The sequence below is a fragment of the Dromaius novaehollandiae genome, chromosome 1 (assembly GCF_036370855.1).
Source record: "Dromaius novaehollandiae isolate bDroNov1 chromosome 1, bDroNov1.hap1, whole genome shotgun sequence".
Taxonomy (NCBI): domain Eukaryota; kingdom Metazoa; phylum Chordata; class Aves; order Casuariiformes; family Dromaiidae; genus Dromaius; species Dromaius novaehollandiae.
This window is the reverse complement of record NC_088098.1, coordinates 123366695-123377727: the sequence shown is the minus strand read 5'-3', so window position 1 is coordinate 123377727 and position 11033 is coordinate 123366695. Positions and strand designations below refer to the sequence as shown.

Sequence of the window (11033 nt, the reverse complement as noted above, 5' to 3'; positions counted from 1 at the left end):
CTCATGTGAGGAAAGGCTGAGAGAGCTGGGGCTGTTCAGCCTGTGGAAGAGAAGGCTGAGGGGGAACCTTATCAGTGTGGATGAATATTTGATGGGAGGATGTTAAGAAGATGGGGCAAGACTCTTCTCCGTGGTATCCAGTGACAGGAGGAAAGGCAATGGGCACAGACTGAAACACAGGAAGTCCCACTGAACATAAGAAAAGACCTTTCACTGTGAGGGTGACTGAGCACTGGCACAGGTTGCCCAGAGAGGTTGTGGAGTCTCCATCCTTGGAGATACTCAGAACCCGACTGGACACAGTCCTGGGCAGCCTGCTCAAACTGACCCTGGGGGGCGTCAGCAGGGTGACCTGATAATCCTGATAATAATTGGACCTGATAATCTCCAGAGGTCCCTTCCAACCCCAACTATTTTGTGATTCTGTGATTCTGTGACATGAGAAGATAATGATCTTACGAAATTTGCAGTGATCCTTCAACATATTCTGTTGCATCCAACAAGTCTACAGTTTTCACTGTGGCATGTGCTTTGCTCCTTATCATTTACTGTTGATAGCAGAAGTGGGCCTGGATGGCAACATTTGAAATGACTTTTGGTTTCCCTCCCCTGGCCACAAATACCAATTGTCATTTGGATTTGGATCATGCTTTTAGCATGTTGGTGATAAGGCCTGTAAGACTCAGTTCAGAAGCTAAGCTCAGATGTGAGCCTTGTCCCACTTGTGGCTGCTGGGGTTGTGATGAACCGCTTTTTCAATTTTGTCCGACACTGTTTAGATGAATCTTGAAGCAAGGCTTTCCCTGAATGGTGACAGAATCAAATCTGACACAAGGTGAGCAAACAGCTCTGTTTGCAGCCAAAAGTGACTCTTCCTAGTCTTCTGCAGCTGCTTTTCACTATTGCCTCTTCCAGGAGAGCTGTTTCTCTAGCCTGCTTTGGCCAAAATGAGCCAGAGTAATAATACCCAACAGTTTAAGCATACCCAGGTTGTTATGACTGAAGAGGGTTAGGGAGCACTCACACAAACAGCTCTGCTGGCATTTAAAGGGTTGGAGCCTTTGGCTGGAAGTGCCAACAAGCAGCTGGGGAATGGATTAGGAAGTGACCTCTTACAGCACCAGCACCCGGAATGAAGGGTGCTCAGAGTCTCAGGATAAATTCCTCCTATATACATCTTTATAATATCTTCCACTGAAATGCATTTTAATCTCTTTTTGTATATGCGAAATGCAGAAGCTAACAAAGGTCAGTGCTGTGTTCCTCAACAGGGGATGCATATGGAAAATGTCATTCAAAATGAAGTTGAAATTTCAGTTCTATATCAATTTCAAATAGATTTGAAGTCCTATATCAATTTCTTCTGAACTTTAGTAAAAAGGCTTGAAGTACCAAGCTGTTTGCTAGAGCTCTGACGCATTAAAACAGGTGGATTTACAATGAGGAAAACACGAACTGGCAAATAACTCAGGTCTTTTGTTACTTTTCTTTCAAGGACTGGCATTAGTAATGGTACTTTCTGGGCTGAACTAAGGTGCAGTGTTAATGGCTGCAAATTACTGGAAGCTACTTTGGAAATAGCCAATATGTGCCAATCTGCAGTAGCTGTGCCTTTCTCCTGAGCTACTATCTCACTCTCTGGAATCTCACTTTTCATTTAGCAACAGAGACAGCGTTCCAGGTGCTGTGATTGGGAACGCACATCTCAAAACCAGGAAATGAAGGTAAGCAAGGCAGGTATGGGTCTGCAGAGAACCTGGGACAATAGCTCTAAGATGTCTGAATTGGCCCGTTCACCTCGATGTATTAACTCAGGATGTTCCTGGGGCTGATATTGAAAAGTTAACATGAGCTACCTTGGTCTTTCTGTGAGAAAGGAGAATAGAGAATAATGACAGATCTCCCCATCTTAATATCATGCACATCTTTTATTGGTGTCATGAGTCAGCAGCATCTAAGAAGAGCCGTTATGTATTCTGCTGCTCTGCCCCTTCCACAGGCAGGAGAAGACTGAGCCCAAAATCGAACTGAAGGTGTGCCTTGATATTTGAGCAGAGATTATCTCTTGGTCAGAGTAGGGTCATTCATAGGATGTTATGGCTGAAGGAGGTTGAATCCTACAATTGCTCTCTCCCCCATCACTCTCAGCAGAACTGCCCTTCTCAGCATCAGCTAGCTATTAGATCAGCTTAGCTATCATGTCAAATCACAAAGGGGAGATCTGAGCAGCTTAAAACATGACATGATAATATTTTGATTAGCTGAACTATCTACTGTAAACAATCTGTCACATTTGCACCTGCAGAGTGAAGCTAGGTGGTGAAAATGATGTGCAATGTTTGATCACACAAAATACTGGACTCTGAAATACTGAGATGGAGACTCGAGAAGCCCCCAGGCAGCAGTTCAAATCTGCACAGGTGATTAGTTGCTTGGTTTTGTAAGCACTCAGCTTCAGAGATTTTTTAAGCTTATAAAAACGTAAAACATATGAATGTCTTTAATTGTGTTCACTAACAATGGAAATTAAACTAGGCCATCTCCATCAAAACAATCCTGTGTGGTCTTTAGCATTTCTTCAGCACAAAAAGGCACTAATGGATGGGTACTTGTGATTTACCCAAGGTCATGTGAAAGGATCAGTGGCAAAGCTGCAGGTGGAACTCAGATCGTGCTGGCTTCATTGAAAACTGCAGCTGTTTTGTCTCTGAGCAAGGACTTCAATAGTGTACATTGGCGCTGTGCAGTACAGGGACATTGGTGCCAAAGGAGTTAGCTCCAAAACCAGCTGTTTAGCTGTGGGAGACCAGTGCTCCAGCTGTGCTTGCTCTGTGGCAGGCACTGCAGTGTGCCCTACATCTCCTGTCTAACCCATTTGCCCAAACTGAAAAAATGGGAGAGATCTTGAGAGTTCAAAGCAGGGGGTTAAAAAATCCCTCCTGAAGAGATTCCCACAGCACATACTAACAGAGGATGGCACAAATGGGAGGCAAGAAAAGATAACAAAAATCACAGTCAAAGTAGTTCTTTTGCTAGGGTTTTGTGAAGGCACAAAGTTCTTTATTGTGGGCATAGGAGATATGGGAAGGGAAACCTCCCTGTGACAGATCACTGGTAAAGATTTCACGTTAGAAGGTCTTCTGTACTCCACGCACCATCACAGGTCTATCTAGGGAGGGCCCAGCTCCCAGCTCAGCTTCAGCTTGGAGAATCGGGTACCACAGCCAGGACATCCCTGACCTTGTTCTGACTGTCCCCTAAGGGCTGAGCTTGACTGGTAACAGCATCAAGTGAAGGGCCCAACAGAGCAAAAACTGCCTGCAAAAATTTACATTCAAATATAAGAGTGTTAGAGAAACCTTGCTCTCTCAGCCCTTTTCCCCCAAATCCAATTATCCCTAGCTATTTCATCACTTTTTCTCACATTTTCTCTCCAGCAGACCTCTTTCTGATGGCGGATTGGTCTCTTTTCTGCCCTTCAGACAGAGCATTTATCATGGATGTGCTTACCAGGTCTCCTGGAGCCTTTCCATCTAAGATGTGCTTGTTAGGAACCCCATCACAAGAAGCCTTAAAGCCAAAGAAGTTAATTTGGAAGACAGTTTTTCATTTGCTATGTATCACACTTCATAAGTAGGTTCTTTCCTAAATATACTGCTTTATTTTCTTACTCGATCCAATCACCCATCTCTCAAGACTGATGCTGGGTTCTGGCACTGGCAAACACCTTCTGTTTCAGAAGACCGTGGGAACCTCCCTCCTGCCCTCCCCCCCCCCCCCCCCCCCCCCCCGCCCCGACTATAGCACACTTAGCCAGTTATGCAGTGGGGAGCAGAGCAGGAGATCTGCGTCTCAGTCATGCATGGTGCTGACAACAGTGGAGAAGCAAATGTTACTGAAATGGCAGATAAAAAGCAAAAGGAGGACTTTCTTCTCTCTCTCATGATGTCTCTGTTTTTTCATCCAGTACGAGCTCTGCTGTGCTGCTAATCAAGAGAGGGAGTAGGAGAGGGATCATCTGAACAAACAGAGCCCAATATTTGATTTGGATGATTATAGAGAAAATATCTTATCTTGCTTTAGTGGCCAAGTGACCAACCCCTACTGCCCAGCCTTCTGCGCATTACAGACTGGTCACAATATGCTGGCATGTGAGAAGTCACTGCAAAGGTCTGACCCTGATAGCTACCTTTGAGAAGAGCTCCTGCAGAGGAGAGGATGAGCGTATGTGGCTGTTTGCATGGAGATGAGGGAACTAGACTGGAAACAGCACTTCAGCAGTGAACGGGGGAGGTTCTGTTTCTGGCAAAAACTTTGAATTCTTAGCCAAAGCTTGTCACCACCTTCCAAAGCACCGATTTACTCTTTCTCCCATGCTGATATTTGGCTCTTTCCGTCTTTCCTCAGCTGTCGAGAAGCTCCCCCCGACTTTGGCAAAAGCAAGCAGATTCTGGCCTCGGGCTTGGCACCCTCTTGAGCTGGAAGGAAAGCTGCTCAGGTGTCCAGGATGCCGATCTTGTAGGCTGAAGATCTGGGTTTGACACCCCTTCTGTTTCAGGCTCTGCCACAGCCCTTGGCACCTTCCTTAACCTGCCATGTGCCTATGCTCCCTACTCCATTTGTAAAATGGGAATATGGATACTTCCATGAGTGTAGTTCCTGGGTATTTAAATCCATTTCACTCAGTGAACTATTAAATACTATGCAGGTAAAAATTGCTGAGCTGCTCTCAGCAAAAACAGAGCAGGTGCAGGAACTGGTCGGAGACTTCAAGGGAGCTCGGAAAGGGAGGCGAACTCAGGGCAGCAAAGACAGAAAGAGCTGCTCATGGCTGGGAGATTGGAGTCTGACAGATTTGGGAGCCAGTTTGAGATCTACAAAGAGGAAGGAAGTATTTTCAATGATTTAAATGTATATAACCTAATGAATAGGTGTAGCCATTTTGAATTAGCCTGAGATATGGATGTAGTTTTGGATGATTATTTTTCTTTATACTAAGATCTACCATAATGTAGTGAGAAGATAAAGGGCATGCACACTCTCTCTCTTTATAAAGCACCATATATGGCTTTATAGAGTGAATGTTTTATAAAATAAAATACTTTCATAATAAATTTTTAATTGTAAAATAGGTAGTATTCTTCCCTTCAGTGTATGTTACATTTCTCCTTACCTGTTACCTTAGCCTGTAATCACCTGTCACATTGAGGGATTGCATTTAGCTATTTCAAAACATACATGTACAAATATATGTGTGCATGGATACTTATATGCACTGTTTGTTTGGGTTTTTTCGTTTTTGCCATTTGGCTATCTTATAGTTATTCTGCAAGAAAATCAGTTAGAAGATGTTCCAAGGGAAAAGAAGATGTTTCAGTCAAACCAAAAAGCAAATGCAAATGACATTTTGAGCAGAGTAGAGTTGTCCGGTAGTAGCAACAATTTTTCTCCTTGTATATATCTTGGAAAAGCTGATCTATGTTGTTCTCCAGTTAGCGATGTATTATCACTGTTTTGAAGTAATACATTGTTAGGATTTTTCTTTATTTTATGGAGAAGATGCATTCCTCATAGAAATTTTTCAGTGGAGCTATCAATACACAAAATAAATTGTCTGTTGTTGAATCTGAACTGTGTATCTGTAGACAATATATTTTTGTACTCTATTGTGCTCTAGCAAGCCTCGTGGCTGAATCATAATGAACATTTCATTCCTCTATCAAAAACACATATAAACACACTCACACACACAAATTTCACTCTGCTTTCCCTGTCTTTGACAGCACAAAGTTTAAATAACCAGAGAAGTTTACAAAGCAGTTATATAAAATCCATAGCCAGACCATTAAGAATTCAAATATCTAAGCCATTAAGAGACTGAAAATAGCCAGGTGGCATACATTTGTATAAATGTTCCATTATCTTTGCTTTCCTTGCATTTAGAAAGAACTCCTGAAGAAATGCCCCCTGCATCTGCTTTATCCCCACCTGCAAGGCACACTTGCAAATTCTTTTGATGTGTACATCATTATTGGAGACTAAATTTTCATATACCCATGCCAGTCTCTTCCCTACTCCCCTAACCTCTTACTTGCTCTTGTTTAGGTAAGAAGGCTGGCCAGCTGGTGGAGGACTACTTTTCTGATGCTCTTTCTCATGAAGAAAGGTTGGAAGTAGTGGGATGAGTGCTGTCACCATTCACACCCAGTCAAGGCAGTAATGCTGGTGGAAATGATCTCTTCCACCAAACAGTGAGGCTGGAGCTCACTCATCCACTAGAACAAGTGGGGAGAAGGGGGATCCCAGTGGGTTTCCTACTGCCCTCTCAGTGAGAACGTGCCACACGTGCACTCCTTCCTACCTTCTCTCCCTATAACATCAATTAAATTAGTATACTAATTAGCTAATAGCTGGTGAGGAATCCTATTGAATCATCTTCCTAAGATTTACAAGAAAAATTCTTCTGTCATGATGAAAAGCCTTTCTCTCTAGCAGTTCTTTAAATCAGCCTTGATTTCTTCTGGCCAGGACTGTGTATTTCTCTGTTGCAAAACCACTCATCTTTATAGGTCTGTTTAGACGTGTGAACGTTTTCATGTTGGTCTTTTTAAAAAAGTTGTTACTTAATCAGTTCTGAGGTGTGAAATGGGAAGTTCCATGATCAATACGGCTATGAACATTTGCTGTTCATTTCTAGAACTTACCTGAGCATAATTTTTTACTTAAATATGTCTGAAATTTGACATTTCAAAGCACAGTCATTTGTAAATTAGAGGGAGATGAAACTGTTAGACTTACAATCTGGAAACTGTTAGGTCTACAGGGAATGTACTTATCTCTGTTGCATTCCCAGATTTATAGACAGTCCTCAAAAACTGAACTGGGTTGAACCACTGTGGATTATGGTAGCAGCACCTAAATATCCCCATGGTGTAGAGCTCTGTACAAACACAGGATGACAAAAAGTCCCTAGAGATACAGCAGACAAAGAAGAGAGGAGACAGACATAAAGAGATGACGTACTTTATGCAAGATGATACCAAAAGTCAGTGGAAGAGCCAGGCTTTAATCCTAGGTTTTGTGTTTTTTAGTTGTGTCCTACGATGTATCATACTTCCCCCTAACACTTCTAGAATGCATAGCTTTTTATATCTCTGCATATCTCTAGCTATATGGATACCTCTATATGTTACATGTGTCAGATTATTTATTCAGATAGATCATTCTACAGGTATTTACTAATTTATCATACATACCACATTCTAAACAATGTTAATGTTTCAAATGTCTTTTGAAATAGTATCTCCTTTTGTTTCTTTTTCTCCTTTAGAAATATTCAAATTATCATGCATTTTTTCTTCTCATTTTGGAAAGGAATCCTTTCTTTCCTTCAGAGAAAAAGGCAGCAATATTGAAATTTCCAGTTTGTCCCTTGAGTGTTTTTACAGGCATTTGTGCTGAAGAGATGTTAAGAAGAGCAGCATTTCACACAAAATATATTCCTTTTGCTCCGGATTCTGCTTCTTGATGCTTGTGACGTTGCAGCTCCCCAAGTTTCCCAGCCTTCTGAGGAACCCTGCAGCAGAAATAAGGAAGCCAGAACTTAATATCTCTCATTTTTTAAAAAAAGCAGAAGCAACAGCACTTCAGAGTTTGTCTTTATTTGCAATAAGAAATGGTGCAGAGGCTTGCATTGGGACCACTGGTATGTCAACTTTGAGAGTCCTATGTGGCTAGAGGAGTCTTGGCTCACAGCGAGGGTCCAGGGGTCTTCCTCACCTCTGGCGAGGGCACAGTTAGTTCATGCCTGCAGAGATCTTCCAAGGTGAACAATGTTATGTAAATGCCGATTTTTGTTGCTGTGGGTACACGTAGAGATTAACCACCCCGGCTGGCAGGCAGACTGAAGTGAAGACTTCTTCCTTCCCCATCTCTGATCTCAGATCAAAAGCTTCAGGCCTCTCCACTGCACCCTGTTCCTATAATGAGCAGTGCAGGAAAGACAATGCCTGGGGCCCCCAGGTGGTACCACCACTGCCGCCAGCCCCCAGCACTTGAGGAGCAGTGCAGAGCTGGAGGCTCTCAGCAACACCTGCCATGGCTATCCATGCTGTGGGAAGGTAGAGAGGCAAAGAAGGACATCCTAGAGAGAAGGCGGGCAAGGGAGGGAAGAAGAAGAAAATTCAATACCAGAATTTGCTTTGCACAGATGTTGAGAACCAGAAGCATCCTTACTAATTGCAGCAAACTTGGCAGAAATTAAGCCTAATAGGTCTCTCTCATACTATTTTGTGACTAAACACCAGGTGCCTTAAAGGCACAAACTGACAAGGCTGTGTAAATCTTCAATAAAGTGTCTGTGATCCTTCTGACAGAGGCTGGATGTGGAAGGGCAGCGCCCTGCAAGCAGCCATCCTCCTGTGGGGTTCCTGATTTGTGTGAGCAAACCGAAAAGGGACCACAGAGCCCCCAGGTAGCCAGGATCTTCCAAGCATATGATGTGTGTCCTGGAGACATTATTTCACCACTAATGCTGATCAGAAGCTGGTGGGAGAGGATGGGAAGGGCTAGAAAGGGGGTTGTTGGAGCAGCGTGTCAAAAAATAACCCAACACCAAGATCAAATTTAATTAAACAGATGTTCTTGAGAAGGTATTTCATAGGGAACATCAATTTTCTAGAAAAGTGGCGAAACTCCAAATATTTTCTTCCTATTTTTTTCCCATAGTACAACGCTTTTGTTCTTTCTCATGAAGACAACCAGACACTTTATGAATGACCTTGGTGCATCATGGGAGGAGAGGGTTGCTTTGGATTTATCCAGGAGTGTTGTAAACCACATGGCCCTTCTCTCTCCAGCCTTATCTTTGAAATGTTTCAAGAGACACATTAGTTTTATGACTGCTCAAGGACTGTAAGCCTGAGGAGTTGCTTTTGGGAGTGCATATGATCCCTGTCACATCAAAGGATTGCACTGTAATGTCAGCGCTATCTGTGGAACATAAAGTATTTGTTTCTGTGTCTCAGCACTTCTTCTGCAGTTCCCCTGCAAACCCAGGATTTTGAATCTGAAATTTTTATTTCAGTATTTGTAATAATTTGAAATTATTTATTAAAAGGGCTTAGGCATAACATTTTATCTCCATGTCTTCTGTAGTCAGCAAACCACATGGAGATCATTCCTGAAAAATATTTATCTGCCGTTGTGATTAATGTGGATGATTCCCTGAGAGAATATTGCAGTACTGTGCCAATGGTTCTTCTTGTTCCAAATCACAATAAAACTTTACAGTTTTAAATCATTGGCACAATACTTCTTTAGGTTATGTGAGAAATATCAGGTATCAGTTCTGATGATGCTGCAGCATATTGTTTTGATGTTTAAATTTATTACTGTCATGAAAGCAGCAAACTGTACACCTGCAGGTCAAAATGAAGAAATAAACCTTGGTAAAATGAACCTTTTAGATTTTTTTCCTTTGAAATGACAAAAAATAGAGGTTTGTTTTTAGAGACAATTTTCTGATGGATACATTCCATGGAAAAATGTGTGACTAACTTTAATTATCCATAAAAATCTGATGTTTTTAAGGTTTATCAGAATAAAAGATCAAGCAAGTGTGTATTGGCAATATTTTGACATAAGTTACTGCACACATGACTGAAACTGGAGTTTGAGGGTTTGTAATAACAACTCTTTCTTTTGTAAGATAAAATCAGAGGGTGTTTCTCCAGACTATTTTTTGTGAAGCTGATGTCAGATTCGGCCCTCTTGACCTTCTAGTGGACTTGAATCTGATGGAGCACATGGCAAAGCATCAGAGGAGGATAATAAATACTTTTAGTAAAGGCATATTCCTCTTTGCTGATGGTCACTGTCAAGCTTTTGAATTTGTTCTGGTTCTCCCTGATAAAGAAATAGCTTACAAAAATGATACTGCAATGTCAAAAGACAACTCATTGATCTCATCTTCCAAACCACCTCACCTATTTCTCACTGTGAGCTTGGTTACTCATTTTAGACATTCATTTCTTTCTGTTCCACACAGACCTATATTATGCTGCCATATGTTACTGGCAACTGTGACGTCAGAAATGATTACACTTGTATCTGTGAGTCTAAATGTTAGAGGTTAATTAAATATGTTCCTAATGATTGCTTTTCTCATGTTACTGTCTGGGGTTTTTGGTTCCAGGTCCCAAGGAAAAGAGAGAAGGCTGGGGGAGATGGTTTCACAGGAATATTTGTTTTTTGGAATTATGATGTGAAATTAGTTTGGTAGTGTAGGAGGAGCAATAGGCTGGATGACTCTAGTGCATTAGTGACTAAGTGTGTGTCACACCAAAGGTCATTCATTTCCTGGACCCCACAAATATGCAAGCCTAGATCCAGCTGATGGTGACTGGTGACAACACTTCTTGTTTCACCTCCATCATCTGGGTTTGTGATCGTGGAGGGGATGTCTCAGTTTTGTGGTTTTGTTCCTGCTGGTGTAATTATTTCACAGCTAATGTTTATAATTCCCCTGAAGCAGGGTCCCGGTGTGCGGGTATCTGCAGTAGACAGGGGACAGGGATTTCACAGCAGCCAGTTCTGTAACCCGGCTGTTCTACCTCTCTCACCAGCAGCCAACAGCCTTTGGGTCTCTTTTGTAAAAGAAAAGGTCTTCATAGACCCTTTCTGACACAGAAGAAGTTAAATTTAGTACAGTCACATCTGTGTCAGCCTGGGTACAGCCTGTGCCTGGCTCTGAGCACTGATGAGTCAAAGAAGCACTGAGTAGAAGCAAACAGTTTTCCCAGCTTTATTCTCATCTCCCTTTTCTGACCAGATATTTCTAAAATGGCAGAAAGGGAGGGCAGGAGTTTCCAGATGGATAGCCTGGTAGTTTTTACAAATATTACCTTGGATAGGCATTGGGGTTTTAGAATCAACTAGTGAAAGGTTAAAATCTTATTGTGGAGGTACAGCAACACAAGCTTAAAGATATACCTTATTTTCTTAAGTCTGAGAAGAGAAGCTGTCCTAGAGTT

At 42.1% G+C, this 11033-nt stretch overlaps 1 long non-coding RNA gene across 1 annotated transcript; it reads left to right on the top strand.

Annotated features, from left to right (window-relative positions):
- Nucleotides 1-1251: 1251 nt before the first annotated feature.
- Nucleotides 1252-5631, top strand: LOC135323597 (uncharacterized). Its single transcript, XR_010385064.1, has 2 exons — nucleotides 1252-2420; nucleotides 4408-5631. It is a non-coding gene; the product is annotated as an uncharacterized LOC135323597 (long non-coding RNA).
- Nucleotides 5632-11033: the final 5402 nt, after the last annotated feature.